The following is a 24332-nucleotide window of genomic DNA, read 5'->3' as shown; positions in this document are numbered from 1 at the left end:
ACGTCACGAGGGTAAAATGTTCCCGATAAAGGTTGCGGTAAAAAGTTTTTGCTAAGTTTGGCGGAAAATTTTTCAGCTAAATTTAGAGGAAAAGGTTTGCCCATGTGATGTCACGTGACGTCACATCTAAAATGTCTGATTACGTGTCATGTGACGTCACACGTCAATTCAGCGGGAAAATCTCCCGGCTAAATTTAGCGGAAAATTTAGCGAAATTTTTACGCTACGTGGGATGGGAACAGAAGAGGAGGACGGGAGGGTACGGAGCGGGAGCAGCTGGCATACCCTCCCCTTCGCACCCTTCCTCCCTCCTCCTCAAGAGCTGCGCTCCAATTCGGCATTACAGAGAATTGTAAACGTCTAATTTTTTTAACGTGTTTTTATTAAGGGGTATCGGTGGCCGAGTGGGCTAGCACCCACCAGATCGGAGTACGTGGAGAGAAAGCTCGCGCTGGAGATGGAGAACCCAGTGATACTGAGCTCAATCCCCAGCCCTGCCAGTAGAACTCACTTTCAATGAAGTAAGTTCGGGGAGCACACTACGCTCTCTCCGGTAGGCCGAGTGTGTAATGTCGATAGCAGTGTTCAAGGAGTAAAAATAATAGAAGAAATTAACGCTGCATAAAATTAGTATTATTTTGATATGAGTACTATTAGATGCGCACTTGTCTTCTGTTGGCAGGAAAGTAGTGCATTGTAGAAAAACAAGTGACTAATCTAGTCTCCAGCCTTGGCCCGTGCGCGGCCGCCAGCGACGGCCAGGAGGCACCTGCAAGACTCCACGAGGAATTTGAAGGTGGCAGGAGAGACGCGAAAGGCTTGCTTGAAATGGAACTCGCCCAAATGGGGCAAGGTGTCTTCGAACCACCGTTCGTTTCTCTGGAAAGTCCACCGTTCTTGACTGATCACGGATAGTTTGTCGGTCATGAGAGCGGGCGGCTATGGTGAAGGCATTGGCCTGCAGCTGCTTATCGATGTCACTTGAAATTCTTGCCTGTGTGTCGGCATCCAGGTCCAGCTGCCTCTCATCTGAAAGGCGTCGCGCTCTCACGGAGAAAAGTGCACCAACCACGCGCGTCCACTGTCCGACATCGCGGACATCGCCCTCCAGCTCTTCCTCCACACACTCCATGATGTTTCGTTGTGGCGAGTGGCTAGTGGCCGAGTGTGCTCGCGCACACTAGCTCGGAGCACGCGGAGCGAAAGCTCGCGCTGCAGAACAAAGGAATCCTGGGTTCAATCCCTACCCCTGCTCGTTTCCATCTGGATGAGCATCGTACCGGCTTGCGGACGTGTATCACTGGCTTGCAATGGCTGATCGTAATTGTCAAATGGGATTTAAATTTGGATTAAAGCTCGTGACTTAGCGCAACAATCTGTGGTAACCTGTTTCTAACAAGTTGACGATGTTATTTATGAAAAAGTGCGTATGCACTGTAATATTTTGCGTGCCCATTACTCAACATTACTCAACCATCGTTATTGCCATCATTTTGGAGTGACACTAAGTTTTCCCGTGTAGCACCAACGCACTTGGAGTGTGTTTCGACGTGTTGAAGTGCACTCGCTTGTAGTGACACTAAACTAGCCCGTCTGACAGGGGTATAAGCTCTCAAAATGTTCAACACGTCTCACGCCCCTCATTATTGCGTGCATACGACGCCCGGCAGACTTCCCCTTCCAGCCGGCATACTATGCGGCGAGAAAGTCGACTGTTTCTAGTATAGGAGTTGCGGCGACGTCAGAACGACGACGAGCTCTGATTGGCTTTAATTGAAAGGATTGTGGGTAGTCCTCAATTCTAGACTCCTTGAAGTCAACCCACAATTTTTATTAATCAGCCGATAAGAGCTCGGCGTTCTGACATCATTGCAACCCCTCCAAAGAAGCAGACGAACTTGCGCTCCGCATAGAATCTGAAGCAAGAAATGCTGGATAGGCCAGGGAGCCGTGGGCGAATAACATGCCAGTACGGCTGAAGCTACGGCCCCTGCGGGCCAATAGAAACAACTGAGTGAAGCATGTGATATACGCTTCGCCGGAGCGCGCTTTTACTGCGAAGAAGTATCAGGCGTTTTGCAACGTCATGCTCTAATATGTGTGTGTTGCGCTCGAATAGACCTCTGCAAAAATCGCCTTCTGCCCGCTTCAATCGTTGTCTGCTGGGCTGTGGAAGGCTTTCTGAACATGCGCTGTAGCTCTACTGCGCGGTAAATCAGACCCTGAGCATGCGCCCACAGCTCAGTGACTTAGCATTTTTAAACCGGGGGATAAGCAATTCAAAGGTATATATGTAGCACACATCGAAGCCGTCGGAAGGCAATCTAAGGCGTAGCGTTGATCTCTTGCCAAGTTAAACAGAAGCTGGGTAAAACCGTGGAATCGCGTTCGTTCTGCCGGCGCCGCCTGACCGTTGCCGGCTGGCTCTTTCTCGGCCGCGTTGCTGGCGGACGCTAAGCCGGCAGAATTCAATTAATGGATATAAATATACGGAAAAATAATAAGAACAAATAAGCCACAAGGGAAGGATCGTTTTGATAGGACACTGAAAGCACGAGCTGCGTTTTTCTTTTGTCTGTTTAGAAGTTTTGTAGCTCTTTGATTTTCACAGGCTCTGTTATCGCGCGTAGACATATTTTGATACCACCGACCATAGTTGTACTAGGCTGGATGGCGGATAGGCAGGCCGACGGTGGCACCACCGGTGGCCATCGCTTAACACCAGGTAATAGATGCCAGTCAGTAGGAGGAACGAATACAAAAAAAGTTTTTGATGCCTTTGCGAAGTCTCTTGTGAATCAACTTAGGTTTCGCAGGAATAGTAAGACGCAATTTCATTCGTCAGTAATGGTTGAGAAGGTTATTATATTACAGAAACAGTGTGTCCGTCTCTGTCGTCTGCTGCTATCGATGCGTTATAGCAAGATTGCGCTGGTTTCTAACATCTTTTTAAGATTAATGAATAAAAACAAAAGTTCTTTACGCAGCAGCAACAAAGGCAAAAGTGCGCAAAAAAAAAATGAATGACCTGAACTGTAAGTTAAGAGAAAGAAACAAGAACAACCACAACCAAGGTGGCATGTGCTTCGTGCAAGCTCTATCAAGACACACATCCACACAATCCGTTGATTACGCTGTTCGTCACGCTTGGCGGAAACAAAAATGACGCCTGAAACAGAATCTAGGATACTTCGTCAGTAAAATTATAAAATTAAACATCAAAGCCAACCTTTCTGGCTGCCTGCATGACGGCATGGCTCCCACAGGCTGCTCGTGCGGCTCGTGGGGCCCGTGGAGGTAATCAACGGAGGATAGAAAAATAGTTTTCCCCTAAAACTTTAATGTAGGAAGTATTGACGCAAAAAGAGAGAGAGAGAAAAAAAAATTAATTTTCACCATTTATAGAAAATTTTATCGAAGTTTGGTTGTCCAAAATATAATACAAATAAGAGGAATCTTACTTTCTTTACCTTTCCCCCATAGGGTTCAGAGCCTTTGCTGGTGTCAAGTAATAACCACTGGGGGTGCCTCTCGACCCCAGCAAAACCAGCGTCGATCCGCTATTCAGCCTAATACATTAGATATCAGTGACTGGCACATGCTTCTAAACGATTGCGATTCGTGCATGATCGAACGCTGCAGTGCCGCGTTGTGCTCAATGCAAGCTCTACGTGGTCGCGTTCTAGGGACACACTTTCACTCCCTATGGGCCTCCTGCGCTGAAGCTTTGAACAAACTGCAGCGCCCTCGTTTTGGGTAGTACAAGCTCGCCTGGTTGGGACTTCCACTATTGTGGCGCCTCCGCCGTGATTTTTTCCTTCTGTGTAGTGAAGAAGAACAGAAAAACGCCTGTGGACGTCCGATATCGGCTACATTCAAAGCCGCAGGACAAAAGAAAGTTCCAAATTCATGCCACCACCACTAGGGTACGCGTCTCATATCGCTAAGTGGTGACGTTATACTTCGTTTCAGCTTCGGTCCGAGCGCGGCCTGTTTTATGAGCCGAAGGGCCAATCATACAGCGCAAAAAGCGCAGCGTCATGGCGTGCTCTCTGCGCTTTATAGAACTAGCCGGCGGAGGAGCACGCACAGAGAGACGGCGAATACCGGCTGGTCCTATCAACTGCAGAAAGCACGCCATGACGTTGCACCTCTTTCGCTGTTTGATTGGACCTCCGGCTCATAACATCGGCCGCGCTCGGACCGAAGCTGAAACGAAGTATAGAACATCTGACGTCCCGACGTTTTTGTTTTTGTTTTTTCTTCCCCTTTATGTTTCTTTGGGACGCGTGATACGGCATTTCTTGGTTCACGCTCTTATCGTCCTGGATTTCGCCTGTGCTTCGACGGCGTTAGCATTTTTTTGTTTTTTTCTATTTTCCTCGTTATCGTGTTCCGCGCCCCAGAGCAGGCACGCTTCTATATGTGTGGCAGTCTGAGTTGCTCAAGTTTGTACTACCCAAAACAAGTCCTAACAAGTCATTTTTCGCAGCGCCTCCTGGGCAACGCAGGATGCCTATAGCCGAGAGAAACATGCCTATAGACCTTTCCAAAAAGCGCCATCTGCGCGCTACCACCTTTGTCTGCTGGGCGCTGTTTATCTGGTGTGCGGCAGATCAGACGCTGCGCATGCGTCCACAGTTCAGTGACTCAGCATTTCTCGGCTGGGAGATAAGCGCTGAAAAAGTCTATTGGAACGGCCTATGTGCACTGTTACATAAAAAAATAAAAACGAAGGACTCATTTTTAGCTCTCCCAGTTCTCCTGCGGTGTGCAACGTGTTCGATCTAATTTTCCTGTTTGTTGTACGTATACGCGTGGGAGTGCCCTGTTGGCGTGATTCAAGTGCCGCGCCTGAGAATCTTTAGATTTTATAGGATTCCTTTACGGCATAGAAATTCGCTGATAACAATGACGAGAACCGGGGATCTCGGCTGGATAAGCACAGCTGTTTAGTGACGTCACTCACTGCCGATGTTTGGCTCGTACGTGGCTTGTGTTGCACTTGTGCCGGTAATCGCATAATCTTCGCGGTTGCCGAGGCGACAATCTGCGATGTATACTCTGCGAACTGTCTAGGTTCTAGTCTGAAGCACGCGGAAGGGCCCATGCATTTGAAGTGAACCGTGTCAACCGAAGTGATAATCCCAAGCTCTGTTTGGTGAGTGTTTTTACAGAAACTTTAAGGCAGTCAATATACGATTAGTGACACGCCAACGTCGAAAAACACTCTGCAAAAAGCTACGTAGCTGACCGTATGTATTTTGCACTTTCTTGTGTGTTTATTGGGTCCCCCTTTTCAAACCGTGATGCCGGATATGACGTTTAACCAGTTAGTAATTCGGTTCATTGGCTGACAACTGAGGTTCCAAGACAAAGAACGATAACGAAAGAGCGAAAGAAAAGGAAACAAAGAAAGCAACCGATAAGTTAGGCGTGTTCACTTTGCTGCAACGAGTTCAAGCAGGTCTAGTGCTTGTCGAACCCATTTCCTTTCATTCAATGAGGTGTTTCAGTGCAAAATAAATCCGGCAACAAGTAGGTAGAGTTCGACCGCTGAAGTGGTGTCGTGCCGCTTCTCTGTGTGACCATAAGAAGCGTCGACTGTGCTTCCAAATAGAATAATAATAGCAATAATGCTAATATCTAAATGGTAAAATAATGATGGTAATATTGATAATGATTAATGCATAAATGAATCAATCAATCGTGAGTCTTATTGTGAGAAGAGGCCAAACAGAAGTAGACCTTAGGCGGTGTGTACTTACACGAGCCTAAAGGAGAATAATATACTGCGAGGAAACATGAATAGTGCACTTTTCATGACCTTTTTGTTTTTTTTCAAAATGAGCAAGTCGACATGAAATTTATTAAACGTGTTGTACATAGGATGCATGCGTGTAAGTCGAGAGTCCGATTCTATGTTAAATGGGTAAACAAAAGTGGTAGATCAATGTTTTCGCCGGGAACATGGAATGAGATTGTACTAAGTGGCAGGGGACAGTCAATAACTGCATTGAGCTTCTTATAACAAAACATCGCATCGCGAACAAGCCGTCTAATGAAAGAGGCGAAATACCAAGAGTGTCTAAGAAACGCCGATAATCACCAGAAAAGAAAAACAATTTAGAAGTGTGACGATTATACATCACGCTTTCAAAGCGTCGCTTGCAGAAACTCGATCCTAAGCACTAGACTAACGGTCAGGGAATTCCATACAATAGACAAAACTTGAAACTTAGGTAACACTAACGAGCAAATAGCTGCAGCATGCAGGAGTATCTACGAAAGTTACGAGTCACGCGTGAAATAGCGCCTAGCAAGCGTAAATAATCATTAATTTTTGACGTATGACAACTAAAATTGAGGCGTGATTCAGCCAAAACACAGTCACATAAAACAGAAGAACTTATACTGTCCGCAGCCATTTAATCTGTGAGCATGAACCTTGAGCGAGGAAGAAACAACCTTAGTTTTTGCGGGATATAAAGACAGCAAGCAAACAAAAATGTATTCCATGAACGTTTTTTTTTTTTTTTTTTTTTTTGCAACAATTCATTGCCGACAGACGTGCGGATACTACGGTAAATATTCAAGTCATGAGCTACTTTTATGATTATAATATATGTAAGGATAACGGTAACAGTAATAATCAGAATTTGAATAGTAGTCATATTACTCATAGTAGTAATAATATTAATAATAATAATCGTGTTAAACCTGTCTAGCAGTATGATCCCCCAGGGATCCCGTATTTCCACGTCTTTGCACCGTTGTTCTGAGGCGGCTTAACGGATTCGGAAGAGGGCGGACTTATGTTCTTGTATACTTAATAAATGAACAGATAACAGCCCGAAAATAACGTGTTATATTCCTTTCATCCAGACAAAAGAGACAATATTTCGGGACAGCAAACGTTTCGGCGTATAAACTTGCACAGGAAACAAATGTGGGCTTGAGCAGCGCTCGTTGTCACGATGGCGACAGCTGGTATGACGTTACAAAATAAAATAAGAAAAGGTGCCGGATGAAATAAGGGACAAGGGTCGCTCCTGCCGCACGATTCGTCGCAGGTAGATGTGTCGTGATGTTCTCCGCAGGTGGCCGGATATCCGGGCTAGCGTGTGCGAACGCGTGTCAAGTATGAATTGTAGTACAGCGTCATTAATGCGGTGATGAACTGAGAGAGAGAGGAAAAAATAAGAGTACGCGGGTACGTTAGAACGCTAGAGGAGGAACGCCGGCGTCCAGCGTTCAAACGCCAGACCCTGGCAGAGGTGCAGACCAGGTTCTTGTTCGCTCTGGTTGGAGAGATTCTATGGGTAGACGCAAAGGCAGATAGCATAGCGTGTACCCACCAGTCCTTTCAATCTGAGCTCGGCACTCTCATATTCTCCCCCTTTATTAGTTTGTCACCAATTCGTATATCTTTTTTTTTCTTTTCACTTTTACTAAGATTTTCGTCAGTTCCGGTAGCATTTTGAAAACGCGGTCCGCCGATTTATTTAGATACCCAAACAAACATTATTTTCTAAACACCTGGGCCTCTTGTTTATACTATGTGATTTAGTACCTATAAAATCAATATGGTATTGAGAAAACGGTGAACGAATGTAATGCCCATACGAAGGTACAAATTTCTTTGCGCTTTCCAGCGGCGTGACGCCACCGGCAGGCAGAATGGACAATTTTCGGGAATCGCCGGTTCAGGAATGCCTGGTACAAAAGTACGTGAGCACGAGCTCAAGCGAGTGCGGGCACTCCCCGAGACAAGGAAGCTCGACCTAAATGGCTCCATTGAGCTGCCGTGATCCTCGATTTCGCTACCCCAATATCCCTTTTTCCGATTGTGACTTCTCTTTCTACCATCAACCTCGTTCTAATGGCGAATTCGCGTGGTTCTTTCTGCGCGCTCTCCAACGCTCTTTCCAGAGCGCGGGAAATTGGGTTGGTTGAAAGAGAGTGCTGTGGCCTGATCGGGTGGTTCTTTCCGAGGGCGCCTCTCCCTCTGAGAGCGCTCTCTGGCACTCCGTCTGTAGCCGTCGGAGTGCGGAGCGGCGCAGGCGTCACGTGGTACTTGGACGGGAATCACGAGGTTTTGTTGACGACGGCCGGCAGTGGTTTGTGGTGGTGTGCGGGTCCGGCGAGACGGCGATTGCTATGTGGTTCTACAAAGTGCTCGTGCATTCGACGGTGCGAGGATTGCAACGGACGGGACGACATTTGTTTGTGACCGTAACAGGAAAAGTCGACGTGTGAACTATTCCCAGTGCTTTTAAGAGAACATGAATCTCGCGGCGGTGATTCCGCTAAGCTTAACGGACGAAGAAACAGCTCGCCGCTGTTTTACCGGGTTTTGTGGTCGCTTCAAGAAATTTTCGGGTTTGGTAAAAGTGCGTTGAAAGGTTTGTGTTGTAAAATGAAGGGAAAGCTGAGTCTAATACACAGTCATTTGTGTCACATGGCGATATGTATTTTATCCTGCTTGCACAATATTTCGCCGCGAGAAAAATGGGGGTTTATAATGGGGGTTTATTAACCATTTTATAATTGCCTGCTCTGTTCTATGCACGACAGCTATCACGGTGCGTTCACTGTCGAAGACGCGATGAGTTGACAACTCTTTCCAAGCATTGGCTTTCGTCCTGTTCTGCAAAAATCAAATTGCATATTGCTGTTTTTGTTTTTACATACTGATGCATAAAACAATTTGTGTCACAACCGTACTCTGTTAATGTTTTTTAATGCATTACTAAAATTAAGAAATTTTACTTCCGTGACTGGTCTGAGAATCTCGGAGCGCTCTGAAGCCAGCATTTGTGATTGGCTGAAAAGGATCCCGAGTAGCTCTGGCGGCGAGAAGGGGGCGCTGTTGGCGCTGTGCTGAATCGAGGACAGAGGAGAGAGGCGACCACCCGATTTCACCATAAGATGCTTCCCTATTTTCTCCCGAATGCGCGCTTTGTTTTATCCTGGAAATCTTCGATCCCCGCTTTCCAACAGGTGGCGAGTAATTTTTAAAACTGGTGAATTGCAGGCCGGGCAGGCAGCAAAAAACATATAGGTTGAGCAACGCTTTTGGTGTGGCTGGACGAATGATGGAGTGAGCTTCGGTGACAACAACAAGTATCATGAAATCTATAGAAAACGACTTCCATTAGCCGAATAGTGAACATATGCATGCCGCTGTGGTCACGTGATAAAAAATTAAAATAGCAATAACTTCTAGCATGAGAAAACAAAAAAAAAAAAAAAAAAAAACGGTCGGCCGGAATTAAATATTTAACAACTGCACATATCAATTTTGTGACAAGATTTTTTATGTCTATTGCTGTTTTGGGCCAATTGTAAGGCAAATCAACGACACACACAAAACAAAGAAAGAAACTCGAAGTACCCTCGTGAACAGAAAAATCTTGAAGAAATAATTTGCTTAAACACTCTAACGTAGAATATTTTGTGGTTGAGGCGGAGAAAATAAAAACTGGAGAAAAGTTATTTTCTGACCTTTTCAAGGTTAGGTGGAAGGGTAAAATAATATACAGGGAGAAGTTGCACATCACGAACGTTATGAGCGTAGGTACGTAATGTGCTGTCTTCTTTGGCGTACATGTCAGCTATGGCCCAGCTAGAACTGTTACGAGAGCGCAAACGTCAAGCTCGAGCGTAACGCTGTGCGCATGAAATCCAGCCCTTGAACAAATTATGTGTAAAAAAAAAAAAGAAGCCTCAAGCATATTTTTGCGTTCATAAATATGCAAGTAATACTGGCAATTGTTGTTCCTTGCCAGGCAGTTACGTCTGAAAGGTACTCAAATCCTTAATCTATGAAATTTATATATGTTAAAAATATTACACTCCCTTTGTGGTTGCTGCCAACGATGTGACGAGATAGCACTGGGGATCTTTCGTCTGCTGAGTTAACGTCCCGCGACGTGCCCATGACGCAGTTTCACGCGAGCTCTCAATGGGACGTTGTGGCGCCAGAGACGGGACGTCAGGACGTGTGACGCAGTGTGACATGACGTGATGCCTCGTCAATCATTCACCGGGTAAAGTTTTCACGCTAAATTTAACGACGAAATGCTTCCCGCAAAATTAAGCGGGGAAACTTTTCCACAGAAGTTGGCTATCCAGTCGCTATGAATGGAGGCGCGGGTGTGAACTTGCAGTTTGCTGACCGCTAAAATTCTACTGCAACTTAAAAAAAAAAAAAAAGTTATACAAGCTTGATCACGCTGACAAAGTGCAGGGAACGCAGCATGCGTTGAGGTCGAATCACACGCTTATTCTGGTTGCAGGGGAAAGGCTCCGGTGTGGATGCATGTTGTAAGGAAGGTCAGGCGGCGGAACAGACGAGCAAGGTGTAAGAGGTTTAGCCCGAACCGCCGATGTTTTTGGTACCAGCGGCTCGTTCGACCAGCGCGATGATGATAGTCAGAGTATAGTTTGATGACGACCACGGAGTTACATTAATTGGGTACTGAGGCGATTTTTTGAGCGGACGCCGGTGTACCCCTTTAAGTCCTCACAATATATGCATAATGTTAGAGAGAGATGAAAACGACGGGCGCGTGCTGTGAAAAGGCTCGCAGAAGCTCGTGTTTCCTGTAGTTGCTTTATCGAACTGTCAGTGTCTCTACCTGTAATCGTAAATCTCATCAGCATTAATTCATCGTAGTCTTTATCTCCTAGCATTACAATATTTATTGTTAAACAAATTTATCATATACAAAGATATGTGGTTAGGAATGTTTCTTTCCTCCATCTAAATTGAGCTGGGAAATTTATGTCGGCTCACGTGTCATAACGATGAAGCAGTGATGCCCAAATCCCAGCTTAATTTAGCGAGAATCTTTAATTGGCTAGGGACAAGTCTTGTTTTGCTGCGACCCAGGGTCCTATGGTCATAGCCTCCTCTATACTCACAGAGCCTGGCAGCTCGACGACGGAACCACAGAGTGCCCGGTCGTAGGTTTTGAGCACGAAGATCTGGTAGCACAGAGAATCAAAGATCCATTTCTCAGGGAACCTGGACGTCAGCGCACAGCTTTCGCAGCGGCGAGGACCCGAAACACACTTATTCGCTCGGGAGAAGTGCCTCGGCGCAGCGCGGCGCCAGTCACGTGGCTCTCCTTTCATCCGTTGTATGCCTCTCCACCTTTTCTATTTCGGCGGCCGCTTCTTGTGGCGATCTGTCGTTTAGCGCGTGCACTGCGTGCACGCTCACGTGCGGAAGCACTTGCGGACGGCTGCGACTTTCTGTTGCCCTGCCGACTGCAGCACCGTGATTGTTGTCTAGACACGCAGCCTCAAAAGTTCCCATTATTGAGTCCTGTCGGTTCATAGGTTCATACACTACCCCGTATTCTAGTATAGTGTAGTCGGGTGTGGGAATGACGCGAGACCCCAAATTACGTCACGCAACTTGAGGTCACAATACGCTGTCGCATGACGTGACATCGAATTTCCCACCAAATTAAATGAGAAAATATGTAATATTTGAATCGTTCGTTCGAGAGAGAGAGAAAGAAAGACAAAGAGAGAGCGAAAAAAATATTTGACTGGAGTGTGTGAAAGTTATTTAGGCAGTCTACGAAGTGTGGGCATTTAGTTTGTCCTCGGTGACCTGAAATGGGATAAAGCGTTGCGTTGGAGGCTATGCACAGCGTACGTTCGTGTGCCTCTCGCACAGGGGTCGCAATAATGTCACAACGCCGAGATTTCATTTGCTGATCAAAAAAAGAAACAGTGGATAGACCTTAAGGCAACTAACATTGAGGTATACCCACAATCTTTTTAATCAAAGGCAATCGGAGCTCACCATCGTTCTGTCGTCACCGCAACTCCTGCGCCAGAATCAGGCGACTTTCTCTGCGGATTGTGTTTGTTCCCCCCGGAAAAGCGTGGTGTCTGGCCTTTCTGCTGTTCGGGGTTGGTGGTGGAGGTCATGTGGTTTTGGCGAAACTCTCGGAGGAGTTGTTGTCGTACCTTGTGTTGTAGTTTCCAAAGTTGCGTAGGGTCGAAGTCAATTTTGTGTGAGTTGCGCGGCTTTCCTAGAAAGTTGCTAATAAAAAACATTGTGTGTTAAAGGAATTAAAGCGTACACCCGTGAGCTGTATGAAGGTGAACAGCCATCTTGTTTTTGACACTCCTGCAAGTTTTGAAACAAGCTCTGTTCCAGAAGAGGGCTAGATCGCAAAGTTTAGACCCCAAGCCACATACCATTTGAGACGTTGAGAGTTAATATAGTTTTACCTTTAAAACAGGCAAGAAACCAGGTAAGGTCTTCACCTTAATATTGCCGGCGGGTGTACATACTGAATTCCTCGTTGTAGCGCGGTGCTTCGTCTCGCGTCCTCCGAGTTATCCCGAAGACCCGATGATGGCGGGGGTCTCCGCCCGGTAGCACTTGGACCGGCGTCAACGAGTTCCTTTCTCTCGGGAACCGGTCCAAGAACTCGGCCAGGATGGAAGCTTCAGGTCGTTTATCAGCTGTGTCTTTGGAGGCTGGCCTGTCCCCTTGCGTTACTTTTCACGCACCACAATAGCAGCCTGCTTCCCCTCTTTTCTTTTTCCACCCCTCTCCCCTTCTTGCGAGGTAGCGCGACAACACCGTGAGTTCTCGTGGAATTCGCGTGCTCTCGGCCACATAAAGTGGAGACCACTTATTATCGCAGACCGCGTATTGTCCTTTATCGGTTATAGTGAATGTTATTCCAGCGTCTCTTATTGTGGAAAAGGCAGTGGTAATACCGAATTGGATGCAATACCAACCTAGATTCGCAGGGCTGCATTGCATTCTTAGACGCTTTAATGCACACAAAGTAGCAGCAAAGTATCACTTGCCACTAGGGGCATACCCTAGTCGGTTCAAAGCTTTATTTTGAAGGTAATCCGCCTACATCGCGCGGTCTAAAAGAGAAATGAAGTTAACAAGCATTCAGGCTTAACTCGCCACGACAAATGAAACACGCCTACCCCCCCCCCCCCCCCCCCCCCCCCCCCCACGGTCTGTTTTATTTTTCTGCCTTTCTTTCGCTCTCTTTCGCGTTCTTCCTCTCGGAAAGCCCCGCGCTCGCTCTATTAGACTCTGCTAGCCAGGAGTAGGACGTCGCTCTATATTTAATCACATGGCGTGACCCGCGGCGAGAGAGTGTAACTTAAGTGGATGTACTCGAGCTGACGTTCAACCGAAATAATGTTTTCATTTGGGCGTGTCGGTACATAGTCAAATAAAAAGTGTGTACGCGCTATTTATAGTGGAGAGTGTCAGTTCATCGAGGGTTTCCACCTGTTTGATTGAGAGCACATATCCGCGCTTCTGGGGTAGCCACTGATCTCTATTGTAGTAGGCTGGATCGCGGACCGCGGCCTCGGCAGCTGGGGCCGAGTGTCGCCACCGGCGGCCATTGATTGACACCAGCCAATGCATGGGACTTTACGGGAAGAACGAGAAAAAGTGCCATTTCCCCCGTTTCTAAGCTGTTGTCGGCACTAAAACTTTGTGGATGCTTTTCGATAAGCCCGTCAAATAGCTTGCTTGCAAACATTAAAACTGATAGCCCTCGCAGATCTTATAAATAAATATTTTGTGGTCGAGAGTGACTCCTCTGTAGTGCAGCTCAATGAGGCGAGAGTTACCTAGAGTTACCGCGGAGTCGGTGGCGGTTTCGTTGAGTTGGGTTTAGCAGACGACAAGCTTGAAGGCTTTGCTACGCGGAATTCGCTCACTCCCGGAAAGCCGCTGTCGAGATGGAACTTCTTTGTTATTCATCAACTTCTTTGCTTCCCCGAGGACGGTCTCATTGACGGCTACTTCCTTTGTTTACTCCACTACGAGAGCAAGCTTGCCAGCTCAGCCGTAGGTGCTCCGGTACGTTTGATTTTTTTGGTCGGCGACCGAACGTTCGACAAATACTGATTCGATCTCAAAACAACTGACATAAGGTCCGCAGCACACCATAAAATACTAGCCTCCGAGCACAACGTACATGCTTCAACATTCTTCCTTTTGTGCGTTTCTCCCATAGACTTGCGTGTATTCCCTGGTGTCAAGCAATGGCTGCCGGTGGCGACACCGACGGGCTCCCGATCCGCGATCCAGCCTACTACAATAGAGATCAGTGGGGGTAGCTTTACATGGAACTCGCGGTGAAAGGCTCGCTAGGGGTGCTTTCCTTTTCCTCATTATGGGTAGTGCACGTGTTACCCACGCCGTTATGTGTTAATTTACACAGTGCATAGGAGCTTGGCATTGAACGTGCTTGCATCAGCAGAGCAAGTTGAAATGTCCTCCCTCCGGGTTGTGGACAAATTCCACCAGGCGGCGATACACAAACTTCTCGCCGCGAATAGTCCTGGTCTTGTCTTTTTATGTTTTCTTCTTCCTTTCATTGTGCTCTGGTCTAGTGAAGAGAAAGAAAGAGAGTCGTAAATCAGCGCTCTGTCCGTGTTCTTCTTCCACATGTCCCTGTGTCTTTTGTGCTGTTTCGGTTTTTATAGTCCTCTGTCGAAAGTCACGTGCTCATTCTTAAACGGTCAAGAACATTGCACAATGGCGGAACAAGAGACGCCACAGAATGTGAGATTCCAAAACTACATAAGCTAGAAATAAAGTGTAATTAGTAGAGTTTTTTAAGGTTTCAACAATGGCGGTGTCGTTTGTGTCCGCCATTGTGCACGGATTCCACAGCTTCCAACAGAGGGCACAGTCTCGAAATGGGTCTATTCGTTCAGCCAACGCTCATGTTTGATCAAGGAGTAAGCGAGAGCTGTGTAAGAGTTCGGCAGGTAGTCGGTGTTTTGTTTTCCCTTTCAGAAGTGCTAACGTTACATCGTTCGATGCCAGCCATATAATACCCGTGCCACACGGGCAATTCGAATGCCATTTACAACGAATGACATTTGAGCGGACGGCCAATCAGCGCGCGACACTCCGTGCGTGGTGCATTCCACGCGCGACAGATCGCGAGCTGATTCGCGGATCACATAAATTTCATTCGTTGTAAATGGCATTCGAGTTGCCCCTGTGGCACGGATATTACACATGCTGTGTTGTAAACGAACAGGAAGTTAACCGCTAACGCAGCGAGAGAGGTCCTTCTGCCTTACAGATACGGCGACACTGGTTAATGCCCTAAGCGAGCTGTTACATGTAACCCATGCAGTACAACTACTTTACCTTGGGCTATTTAACTGTCTGAAGATGAGTTGTTTTGCCCAAAAGATGTTTCCAAGCAGTCGGGTTTTGTTTCCGAAGGAATAGTATAAAAATAATTCATGGCACAGGTTTTTTCTTCATTATCTGGCGGGAGCACGTGCAATGCTTGCAAGATGTGAAGGTTTAGAAGCATAAAAAAAAATATTGTTTTATTGTGGTATGTCTGTTTTGGCGACCTTCTGGCAGATTCAGATAGAGAACTGGAGGTACTTTACAGAGCTCTCGGCCTCCGAATTCTATTCTGAGAAACGTTAAAAGTTTGCATCGAAAGAGTTGGCACTCCAATGGCCACTTCCGCCAGAGCAGCCGAAGTGTTCCAGCTCATGCATATCACTTGCGGGGTGGGTTTGATTTATAAACTATAAACAGTCTCAGCAAAGCAAAACGCAGTGTGAATGGAGCGTTTATATTTCGTCAAAGACAACAAGTAGCACGACCTCCCGCGGTGTACGCGGTTTCGCGTTTAGGGGGGCACTTTCAAATGTGTAATCAACCAGGTGGGAACTTTTAAAAATATAATTAAATGAGGAGCAAAAAGCAAGCTGTAAAAATGAGTAGCTTCGCATCTGACATCAGGAGAAATCAACGTGCATTCTAAAAACTATAATAATTAGTGGCATTAACTTACATGACTGAGTTTTATTGATTGGCTTGACGTATATTTGTTTGGTGTGAATACTAAGAAGACTGTTAGGTTGCTCCAACATTTCAATGGTTTAATTTTTATATACGCACAAAATGTTACAACCGTATGATTACCGTTTCAATTGGAAATTTTTATCGGTACCAGATTAATGTAGAAAAACATTTCCTCACTGTCACGTGCGCGTAAATGGACCCAGGCTACCATAATATCGTATAGTATTTTTATACTTACCCAGATCATAGTAGGAGTTTTGAAAATTGTGTTAGCACAAAATTTGTAATATTACAGCGAAATTACACGAATTTATTAGGCTTGGCTTAGAGAAAACTGGTATACTCCTTAGAAAACCACGCATCTTATAGTCACAACAACTAGGATGTCGGGAGTGGTTGAAGTCCTGAGGATCAATTGAAACCAGTTGGGGATTTTTAGACTAAAAAAAGGAGCCTCAATATTACGACGCCTTTTCTACGACACGTCTGTATCACTAGATTAGGTCGTTAGATATACAAGCTAAACAAAATTTTACGAATAGAAAACAAAAAAAAAACAAAAAAAAAATCGAGATCGACCGTTTTGTGGAATGTATGGAAGGACAAATACATCGATCCACAAGGTGCTTGCACCATTCCCGTTACACTTGTCTTTGGGCAGAATTGATTGTAAAGTAAAAAAAAAAAGGCAATTTGAGCACAATTAAATATTCTACTAGATGTTTGGGAATATTCTTCCAGCACTTCCAATATTTTATTGGAAGCGTTGGAAGGTTCTCTCCTGGTTGGCATGTTGGATTTCTGACTAGAAACGCCCGGTATCTAATTTTTTGTTTGTTTCCGGTTTGTAATTATTGACAAAAGCTCCAATGCGCTTTCTTCTACATATTTTACAAAGATATCGAGTAGATCTTTTTCTTTTTTTCTCGGTGTCGGTTTGTAACTTACTTCTAGAAAAGCAAAAACAACAAAAGGAGTAATTTCCACACTCGAATTGCCGGCATGTTCCGATTCCGGATAAAAGGATAGGTACGAAAATGCGGAAACCAAATAACATTACAGGACAAACTATAGGGAATCTTCGATTGAGCAGTCTGAGGCAGTGATCAGCGCCATCTACTCGATATTGCAGTTTCAAGAATAACGTTGCCTGAGGCGTCTCCGACTGGTACACTTACCGCGCTCTAAGAACTGCTCCCTTGATTTCCACCTCAAGTCACCGCCCGTGATTCTGGCGGTGTCGCAACCGCAGAAGCAGTAAATTGTGGCTGTGGCAGACGCCCGCTGTGCTGCAGGCCGCTTTCCAGCCTGGGAGTCGATGGAAGCTTCAGCAGGCAGGTTTTGGAATTTCGCAACTGAAGTGAAATTCGCGTTCGCTCGTACTTTACTATTTTGTTTCCAGGACTTTTCGTTTTAACGACCATGATCAAGACATCTGGCAACATGAGACGGCAACTTCGGTGACGTCATTTGGTGCCCTTCGGGACAGCTTTTGATGTATGGATTAGATTGGACGCTAAGCAAATCACACGAAGGCGCTTTCCAGGCACCCTAGTTTTTAACTTGTAATCTCCACGCGGAAGTCAAGAAATAAAAAAATATATATATATATATTGTGATCCAGATTGTTAGCTTGAAAAGTGATGCATACATTGATAAGCCTTGGGAGTTTAGATTGTGAAATGCATTTTCAAAAAGTATATTAGTGTGAGTAAAATCTTAGTTGTGTGTTTGATAAAGTTCCGGGCGACACTAACTGAGTAATTGGAAGTTGCAGCCAAGATGTGCCTAAAAATTGTAATTATAAGAAAAAAATGGGTGTGCGATTCACGCAACAGACTCGAGGTGCCTTCATCATCAACCACAAAGAAATATTTTTCACACGCCAGTGATAACAGCACAATTGCTAATAGTAACAGACAAGATTGTGATGGCACCCACTGCATGAACACATAGTTAGATTACAACGAAATATAAATGAAAGGAATACTCCTTACATTAAAAGGCAAACGTCTAATTTTGAGCGTTTTCAGTTATGACCAACATTCATACAGTCAAGCAATGCTCGTTGGCAGGTGATGAACAACATTCCTGGTATAGTAGTGAAATGAAATAACAAATTTCCGATGAAAGCAACTTGTTTAACATGCGATAGAAATATTTTGCGCTTCAAAACACTGAATATCAATTTAGATCATTATAACAAACAGAACAACAAAAATATCACGTTCCTACGAATACTATTGAATAGCACGGACATTAAATGAAAATGTATAAACTTTTTCAGAAAACAGGTTGTTTGAGAGAGATGGTAATTTTTGAGTCACCCATTAGAAGCCAAAATTAGTTGTGGATGACGGGATGCGCCAGCAGGGATGCCAATTACATGACGGGTATGAAGATGCATTATCTTCAAGTCTCGCGAAGTATAAAATAATTCTAATATTTTCTCTTAAGGAGCGCTGACATGCGACAGTTAATCTATGGGAGTGCACTTTAGAGATATTAGGTATTTTATGCTTTGTAAGTAAGGAAAATAAGGGATTCTTTGATCTCGGGGGGGGGGGGGGGGGGGGGGGCGGGGGCGTGGAGCGTTTTTAGCTATTCTTACTGCTTTCTTCTTGTAATAACCTCGACCTGTCACAGTTACTCTCTGTTCTTATCCCCCAGACACGATGGCAATAGCAATTTCCGGAATTAAAAAGAAAATTATATAATATTTTAATAGTGACAGGAAATACGTACACTTGTGCTTTATTCTCACCACTTTAAAGTTTTTAACGCGAGAGCGGTAAGGAGCTCGTGTCGCAGAAAATCCGTCGTCGGCGTCAGTGGGACCGGAAAATCCTGATTGGTCTATAGGGATATGACGTCACAGCCCACGTTTTACGTCACACGTGTGACGTAACACGTGACTGTGACGTCAGGACCCTATAGACCCGCTAAATTTGGCGGGAAAATTTTCTTGCCGAATTTAGCGAGAACATTTGGCGGAAAATATAAAATAGCGGGTCGATAGGGTCATGACATCACAGCCACGTGGGACGTCACGCCACATGACCACGAGCGGGAATTTCAACCCCACAACGCTCACGTCCTCCAAGTTGTTTTATCTATGTAAGCATCATGTACATCCCACGACATCTCTACGGACAACACAACACCGAGTGTCTTAATGTTGACAGCAAATCCTACAGTATTCGTCCCAAAATGCAAATCACTGGACAAGGTGATGCGTGGTCATGGGAATTTAATTACAGGGCGTTATTTTCTTATAAAATGCTAACTTTTCTAAAAAGAACAAACGCGAAAGCGACAAAAATGCAGTCTGTACAACTGACTTATTCGTCCAGGCGGACATTATTTTCAAAAGAAAATGTAACTAAATGATGAATAATTAGCAAAAATTCACTCATTACTTTTAATTAGGCATATTAGGGCACATGTCTATATTCAGGAAATGAATTCAATCGTTGTTGATGGCCAGCCCAACTTTTAAAAATCCTGGATTGAGCGCGCAGTAGTAGTTATTTATTGTCAAATTTTGTTCTGAAAATCAACCAATACCAAAATCAAACTCGCGGCGCCCACCAGAAGGAAACTATCGTTTGACGGTGGAGGGCGACGCGTTTTTCAGTTATGTCGCGCCACAAAGCAAAGCAACTTGTCGCAGTTGATGAGGTGTCTTATCGCTTCAGTTCGACAGTCGCTGTGCATCGACTGCAATGAGCCCTGACGCGCTGTGACGCAAATCAGTGGCACAAATTCTTAACACGTGACCCTGCCGCATCAAACGAGGGTTCCCCTCCCGGAGAGCATCGCGCGTTTGGTTTCGGTTTCGACAGATTTACTGAACATAGTAGGTAATAAATAACTCCAACTGCGTGATCGACACAAGAGCTTTAAAAACTGTGCTTTCCTTCAACCTTGATTGCCACCTTTTATTCAATATAAACGTGTGACCTGAAGCACGTAGTTAAAAAGTAATTAGTATTTTTAGAGCGCAGCTCTTAGGGGCCCGTTCCCGGCTTGAGCGGCGTCGGCGTCGCCGTCGGCGTCGCCGTTGGCGTCGCCGTCGGCGTCGGCGTCGCCGTAACCAAGGTCATCCCAAGGTCACGTGGCCCCCAAGGTGATCCCAAGGTCACGTGACCACCAAGGTCACCCCAAGGTCACGTGACCCAAAGTCACGTGACCCCCTGAAGTCACGTGACCCCCCGAGGTCACGTGACCCCCTGAGGTCACGTGACCCCCCCCCCCCCCCCCCCCGAAGTCACGTGACACCCCCAGGTCCCGTGACCACCCCCAGGGTCACGTGACCCCCGCCGAGGTCACGTGACCTCCCCGATGACGTCATTGGCATCCGCATCCTCATCGTCATCATCACTGATGACGATGACGATGCGGATGCCGGTGACGTCACTGATGACGTCATCAGTGATGATGACGATGACGATGCGGATGCCGGTGATGTCATCAGTGACGATGACGTCATCGTCATCGTCACTGATGACGATAACGATGACGAGACCCCCGCCGAGGTCACGTGACTTCGCATCGTCATCGTCATCATCACAGGTGACGTCATCAGTGACATCACTGATGACGTCATCAGTGATGATGACGATGACGATGCGGATACCGGTGAGGTCATCAGTGACGTCACATGACGTCATCAGTGATGATGACGATGACGATGCGGATGCCGGTGACGTCATCAGTGACGATGACGTCATCGGGGAGGTCACGTGATCTCGGCGGGGTCACGTGACCTGGGGGTGTCACGTGACTTCGGGGGGGCATCCGCATCGTCATCGTCATCATCACAGATGACGTCATCAGTGACGTCACTGATGACGTCACCGACATCCGCATCGTCATCGTCATCATCGCTGATGACGTCGTCGGAGTCCGCATCGTCATTGTCACTGATGACGTCATCAATGACGTCACTGATGACATCATCGGCATGGTCACGTGACTCCCCAAGGTCACGTGACCCCCCCAGGTCACTTCACCCCCCAGTACCCTTCCCTCCTCCTCCTCAAGAGCTGCGCTCTAATTCGTTGTTACAGGGAGTTGTAAACGGCTTTTTTTTCATCAATTAACTGGTCATCTTTTAGTAGAATTCCTTCACGAACATAATGTCCGCTCGGTCGTTTAGCTCACTTGCACAAACTGCATTTGAGTATATTTCACGAATTTTTTATAGAAAAATCTGTTTTCGATATAAAAATGAACACCCTGTAGAATTACTTTTGTTTAGGACATGTTAAAAGCGAGATACTTAATGTCAACCCCGTCTTCTAATTCGATTAGAAAATTGTTCGCTTCGAAAGCGAATATATCTTCTCTAGCCAGAAAAAAATGCGCTGGTATCGCCCGCGTACACAAGAGATATAGTGGAAGGTTCAATGTTTATAGTATAATTGACGTAAATAATAAACAACAGGGGACCTAAAATGCTTTCTTGAGAAACTCCAAGTGAATACGCTGCGTGGTGAATGAAGAGTTTACAATCTGAACATCTTGGTAGCGATGCTGTAAATAAAACGCGAGGACTGATAATGGAATTAAGTCCTTGGGGCGCCAAGGAAAGACATCGGACTGCGGATTGTATGGTCCGGGGTTCGATTACTGCCGTGCCCCTTGATGAACCTCGCTGGTTGCGATTAGTTGTGCCTGGTTATGATTATGAATAAATGGTAGGGACTAACTATGCCTTATATATGCTTCGGATGCTTATGAATTGCCGGATATCGGGTATGCATGATTTATGTCGCGTTGGCGTGCTTGTAGCGTGTTTTTGTCGCACTCGTACATTACACTTTTATCGTAAACTTACTCGAGTCGCAAATAAATCCTGCGTAGAAACAACAAGAACAACAACATGCAGCCAATATGGGGTGCTTACAATACGCGTTTTCGCCTTTTAATCACGTCCCTGTGGAAAGCAGGAGGGCGACGGGGTAGTCGCTGAGGAAGGAGGAAGGAGGAGAAAGTAGTTCTGGACTATGTCTTGTCGTGTTCCACTTTGATTTTTTTTTTTTTACAGTCCCCCCCCCCCCCCTTCCCCTCCACCCTCTTGCCACTTTCCCCCCGGTTTGTCTTAAAAGAAAGAAGCTGTTTGTTCCCTGCTGCGTCTCTCGTGGCTGCTTCAAGGACACGTTGCGTGCCATTAGCAAGCGAGCAGACGCGTGTTTACGGGTTAGAAAAATGTTTCCAATTGCTTCGCTTCTCCGCGTGTACATTCGTAAGCTTTTTTTAGAAAGGCTGTTTACTCGAATGTTTGTGTTTCTTTTGGTTTCCGCCGGATGTGCGTTTGGAAAGGTGTTATTTTCTCGTAAGCGTTATGGGGCGTGGCTGAAACCTCGCTAATGCTTTCCGACAATGACGGCCCCAATACAACTCCGTTCACCCTTAGCTGAAAGTCCGGTGGAAGCAACGTGCTCGTTGGGCCACTCGTACATCTGTTCCTTTTCGCGCTTGCCCTCAAGCTGCCGCTAGTATTCGCGCGCTGAGAACGGGGTCAGGAAATGATAGGGTCGCGGTCAAGTCCTTCGATATGCTGCTGGCCGAGAAATGTTTGTCCATGTTTGGTGCAGAGTGAAATGCTGCGGCTAGGGGCACAACTGCCTCTGAAGGGGAATGTTGAGCCACTCCAAATTCGTGATTACAACTTGTTATAAGAAAGTGTTTTTCTGTTACGTCTGTAAGTGATCACTGCATAAAAGCACCGGTCACAAGTTACTGATCTCTAACAACATAACTTGCAAACAAGGTTTTTGTCGTTTGGTTTCAAACTAACCGACGCTTTTTTTTCCCCCCATGAGCAAAAAAAGGGCTGGGAATGAAGCGTACGGGTTCTCCGTACCTCTACTTGACGGCGCTGCTCGCGACGCTGTATTTGGAATATTGTGGGGGTATTGATAGGTTATTTTGAGAAAAGAAAAAAAGGAATGAAGCAAATATAATTTTGAAGATCGTTGTAGAGATGGAAGTTTGAGCCTTAGATTGAGAGTACAAAGCCGAAGACGCTCGCATTCACGAGAACAGCTCCAAGTGCGATGGCGCGTCATGGCGTTCCATGGGTAGCGCATTCGGAGGGGGTTCGAAATTTCGAAACAGTTTCTGGTTGCCAGACTCCCGGTGGCGCTGGTTAGACTGGCGGTTCTGCGCCGCGCGCGGTCGAGTAGCAAACTCTCCCATATCGTTGCGAAGAAGTTTCGTGATCAGTAGTGTATTCAAGGACCCTGCTCATACATTAGAGACTTTTAGCAAACCGTTACCGTGTTCCGCGTACGGCAGAAGCGGAGCTTTGAAAGCACGCTTTTGAGCGCGCATCCGGGTGACACCGTGGCCGCGGGGCTCGCTCTTACGCACTACGGTAACGGTTCGCTAAAAGTACCCATTAGGGAGTTTTCGTAAACCGCGTTGCCTCCTCCGCTAAGCGTTCCGCAACGAAGAAGTTGCTACCGCGCCTGCGCGCCGATAGCCTTGACTGTGGAGTTCCCGCTATCGTAGCGGGTTGCGGAGGGCCTTGCGGGACGGCGAAAACGATCTACGAAAACTCCCTTTTACCTCGGGGGCTCACGTTAAATTTCTTTCCTCCGTTGCTACGTAGCAATTCTTTCGTTTTTTTGTTTTTCGTTTTTTTTTTTTTTTTCTTCTTAAGGGTGCACGCTTGACAGTAATGCGGCCCGGCCAAACTGTTGGAGGACGGAAAGTTTACAAGTTCTGTATCTGCCCCGTTCTACCTTACCAGGAATCGCAGTGGACGGTACGTTCCTTGTTGGCCAATCCCGCCCTGGGAACTTGCCACGTGACTACACACCTCGCACGTCACGTGGCTTCGCTTTTCCCGAGAGTCACATGGTTCTTGGAGCATTGGATTGAATTACTGGATGGCTCGTACGTCCTCTAGGGTTGATCGTAAGGCATAAGAGCGTATAATATGCCGTGCAAACACATAAGCTGAAAAAAAAGAAAAACTCGAAATATGAGACATATAATTACTGAGCGCGAACATTTCTCGGATAAAGTTGCGCAGAAAAGAGACTAGACTTTTTTTTAGTTTTGTGTAGAATTTTAGTCGTGTTTAATCAGTGCGAACTTACCCAACCACCATTTTTCTGTAGCTTATTTTACTGCATTTTGTCTTATAATAGACACACTGCTAATAAACAAAAGCTGGTACGTCCACATTTGTGCTGATCACGTGCATAGCCTGGAGAATTGCTGGTTACATGTTTCATCGACGTTTCAAGCAGCGTTGTAAGGGTGGGCATTCGTTCATGCAGAGGAAAGGGTCTATAAATTTTGCAATCTTATCAAAAGCAAAAACGAGGGATAAATGAATTACAAACAAAACGATAGCATCTTTTTTTTTATTTCATGAGTGAGCGAAGTTGAAGCTGCTACCACGAGCAAGTTGCTCCGAACAATGCTTGCACTCCACGAACGCGCTTGCTTC

At 46.0% G+C, this 24332-nt stretch overlaps 1 protein-coding gene across 2 annotated transcripts in view; it reads left to right on the top strand.

The window, feature by feature from the left end:
- The window catches only part of LOC8034905 (myosin light chain kinase, smooth muscle), a 110545-nt gene that overhangs the window by 37739 nt on the left and 48474 nt on the right, over positions 1–24332 (top strand). The window contains exon 1 of one of the 2 annotated variants that reach the window (XM_002410725.4): positions 4758–5161. The exons of the other annotated variant lie outside the window; for it this stretch is intronic. The gene's annotated coding sequence lies outside the window, so the exon portion shown is untranslated. Of the gene's footprint in view, positions 1–4757; positions 5162–24332 lie in introns of those variants that run through there. 2 annotated transcript variants of the gene reach the window in all.

Source organism: Ixodes scapularis, unplaced genomic scaffold (assembly GCF_016920785.2).
Source record: "Ixodes scapularis isolate PalLabHiFi unplaced genomic scaffold, ASM1692078v2 PGA_scaffold7__128_contigs__length_106722199, whole genome shotgun sequence".
In the NCBI taxonomy this organism is placed as follows: Eukaryota; Metazoa; Arthropoda; class Arachnida; order Ixodida; family Ixodidae; genus Ixodes; species Ixodes scapularis.
This window is presented reverse-complemented; position numbering and strand designations above follow the sequence as displayed.